The 3,851-nt window shown below is 38.4% G+C and overlaps 1 non-coding gene across 1 annotated transcript; it reads right to left on the bottom strand.

The window, feature by feature from the left end:
• Positions 1–381: 381 nt before the first annotated feature.
• On the bottom strand, positions 382–488 carry LOC125913783 (U6 spliceosomal RNA). Its single transcript, XR_007455082.1, has one exon. It is a non-coding gene; the product is annotated as a U6 spliceosomal RNA (small nuclear RNA).
• Positions 489–3,851: the final 3,363 nt, after the last annotated feature.

Raw genomic sequence — 3,851 nt, 5'->3', positions numbered from 1 at the left:
CTGTGAGAGGGAGAGAGAGAGAGAGAGAGAGAGAGAGAGAGAGACTTGATAGATCTGAGAAAGTCTCATATCCTTGATGAGGGACACTACAGAGGAAAGAAGTGTGGACCATAAAATCAAAGACCAGGTGGGAAGTTGGCTACCTCAGCGAATGCCAGTGTGGACTGAAGACACATCTGAGCATTGACTGGGACTGGAATCTCACTAGATGGCAGCAGAGTGTAGGACCCAGGATCTATAGGGGAGAATCAGCTACCTTCCCTTCACCTCTGAGCTCCTACTTCCCACCCTTGCTTCTTTTTATTTTTCCTTCAGTTTCTTTTCTTTCTTATTTATTTATTTATTTTTATTGGAAAACAGACACAGGGCATATAACAGGATAAAAATATGGAAGGCCTCATGCATTTGTGTGTCATCTTTGGGCAGGGGCCAGGCGAGTCTTCTCTGTATGGTTCCAGTTTTAGTATACGTGCTGCCGAAGCAAGCATTCCTACTCCCGCTTCTTATGATGACCCTTCTTTGGGAACTTATATGCTATTCCTCTGAGAAAAGCAGAGATGACAAATTCTAAATTGGTAGAATTTAACCTGGAATGGCTGAATTTACTCTTTTTTTTTTAAACTATATTTTAAAAAAAAGTTTATTTATTTTAAGAGAGAGCGAATGGGGTGGGGGTGAGGGCTTAAAGAGAGGGAGAGGAGAGAATCCCAACCAGACTCTGCATTGTCAGCACAGAGCCTGATGCAGGGCTTGAACTCATGAACTGTGAGATCATGACCTGAGCTGAAACCAAGAGCTGGCCACTTAACCGACTGAGCCACCCAGGTGTCCCTGAATTTACTCTTAAAGTAGTAAAATTTTGTTTCCTGTTTTCAAATACAGCTCTCAGCACCACCAACTCCCAGAATACTGCAAGGTCTAATCTCTTAATAAATTCCTTTTTCTGTATCAGTCACGGCAGTTCTTTTTCTCTGATTGAACCCTATTATAGAAGTTGATGTTGGATGTGGTTCCAGAAGAAGAGAACCTTAAGGATTGGTATCATGACTTGGCTCTGGATGTTTTTTGGAATTGGTTCTTGGGTGTGATTAGATTTAAAGGCAGTAATAGCCTTGTTTCCATTGGTAAAAAGAGCACTTGTTTTTCATGACATGCAGTGGCGAAATAGTACTTAAACTGTCAGCAATAGACACTTATAATCCAATCCCTATGTAAGGCAGAGGTTCCTTTCAGGGCGGTTATAGAATTTTGGGTCCTGAACAAGGCTTTGAGTGGGGAACTTAAAACTCTGAGTTTACAATTTTCTTTCCCCTAGTTGTCCAGGTCACTCAGAAGCAACCAAAACACTCTTTTAAACTCCTGATTTGTTCAAGACTGAGAGGAATCCTAGAATGCCCAAACTAGGAAAGTCCCAGGCAAACCAGGAAGAGTTTATATTCACTAAAGTGTTCTATGACAGCGTTTACTTGATTGCAGAAATTAGAGCCTGCAAGGACTTGGAAGATGCAGAAATAATCATTTCAACCACAGCTCCATTCAATTCACTGTTTGGTCTGTTTGGAAGACAGGCAGATCTTGGAGAATGAAAGTGGATTACTGTAAACTTAATCTGGTAGTGAATCCAGCAGCTCCCTTTCCAGATGAAATTTTGTCACTGGAGAAAATCAATACACCTTCTGGCATTTGGTAATTATTGACCTATTGAATGCTTTTTTTCTCTATACTAATTAATAAAATTGTTAACAAAACCAATTTGCTTTGACTCAGCCCCTTTATTATCCTACCTCAACTATCTGTATCAACTCTCTAGCATTTTACCATTATTAGGGTGTATTACGAAGGTTCTTCACATAAAAAACCAATTGGATACATAGAATATAGGAAGAGATTTATTATGAGGAATTAGCTCACACAATTTTGGAGGTTGAGAAGTCCCAAGATCTGCTACTTGCCAGCTGGAGACCCAGGAAAGTTGGTGGTGTGATTCTAGTCTACATCTGAAGACCTGACAACCAGGGAGCCCATTGTGTAAATTTCATTCCAAGGGCAGAAGACTGATGTCTCAACTCAGCAGGCTGCCAGGTAGGAAACACAAAAGAACAAATTTCTCATTCCTTTGCCTTTTTGTTCTATTTTGTTCTTTTTGAAGGCTGTCAATAGATCAGATGAAGCCCACACACATTGGGGAAGGCAATCTACTTTATCAAGTCCACTGATTCAAATGCTAAGCTATCCAGAATCACCCTCACAGACACACCCCATAATAAGGTTTAATCTGGGCATTCCTTGGCCCATTCAAGTTGACACATAAATTTAATTATCATACAGGGATTAGCAAATTGTTTCTCTAAAGGCCCAGATAGTAAATATTTTGGGCTTTGTGGGCCACATAGAGTCTATCCTCCTTCTCCTTTTTCTATTCAATGTGAAAACCATTCTTTGTTCCCAGACTGAACAAGATTGGACTGTAAAACCCAGATTTGGCCCATAAATTATCGTTTGTCAACACTTCTAGTTCATAGGTAAGTGACCTAGTTAATACAACCACCAATTTCCACAGATAACTGGAATCTCAGAAAAGTTTAATAACTTGCCTACGTAACACAGAGAATAAATGTATTATCTTGGATTTTAAAAAGTTCTTATAAGATTCAAAAACTATTAATCTTTTCATTGCACTGATTCTTCTCAGATTTGATCCTTTTTACTGTTTTATTGTCACAAATGAGGAGTGATCCTACGTAATAATATAACTTGTTGACAAATTACTGTTTGAAAGACTATCTAACCATTGATTCCACTAAAATGGAAATCAATGCATTTGACCAACATTTTCATTATTATGCTAATTAGTTTAACAAATATTTATTGAAGATCTACCATGTGCAAAGCACTCTGCTAGGATCTGGAGACATAGTGACAAAAATTCTTCCCCCTCTCTTTTTTGTTCAAAGATTTTTCCCTTGATCAAATTCTCGTCAGGTTCTTTTGAGATTTTTTCAACTAGGCTTTGACTTTTTGATTTTTGTGTTAATCTCTGCATTGTCCAGTTTTAGCAAGAACACTGCTGTATCAGTTTAACCAGAATCCGCCATTCTCGTTGGGGTATTCTGGGGGTATACTTGACTGGGTCCTTCATCTTGCATCATCCCTCAGGTGATGTCTGATTACCATGATCTACATTCAGCAAGAATCCCAGTAGGACAGTTTAGCCAGAATCGCCCTTAGGCCTGCTATTTCCTCTTAGTAATTTTCCATTTTATTGACTCCCCTCCATCTCTCACTCCACTCCTTTGCTATAAATTTCCATTTTCCTTGTTATATTTAGAGTTGAGTCCAATTACTCTGTCCTACTGTAAAACTCTATTGCTGTGCTCTCCAGCACCATCATGATAGTTCTCTTGAATAAATCTGCCTTACTATTCTTTAACAAGTATCATGAATAAGTTTTATTTTAAAAATGTCTGGGTATCAGGCAAATTTTCTCTGTTCTTATAGAGATTACTATCCAGCAAACAAACTTTAAACAAATAGTTGAACAATACAAGGAATGGAATCATGATATTACTCCAAAGAAGTCAGGTTGCTGTAGTGTTACTAGTAAATGACTTTTTTCCCAATAAGTCAACACTTAGTCAGGGGTGTGGTACATGGAAGTGAGAAGGGAGCTTGGTTAAGGGAGAGAAAGTTTAGCCATGTGATTTGTTGAACGTCACCTTACTACTACTTATTCTGTCCAGAAGTTCTCAGCTGTTTTTTTTTTTAGTTATTTTTTTAAAATTATTTTTTATTTTTTATTATTTTAAAGAAAGAGAGAGTGTGAGGGTGGGAGAGCGCACAGAGGGAGAGAG

This window comes from Panthera uncia (genome assembly GCF_023721935.1).
Source record: "Panthera uncia isolate 11264 chromosome C1 unlocalized genomic scaffold, Puncia_PCG_1.0 HiC_scaffold_4, whole genome shotgun sequence".
Classification (NCBI taxonomy): domain Eukaryota; kingdom Metazoa; phylum Chordata; class Mammalia; order Carnivora; family Felidae; genus Panthera; species Panthera uncia.
The sequence above is the reverse complement of the archived record's forward strand: the minus strand, read 5'-3'. Positions and strand labels throughout refer to the sequence as shown.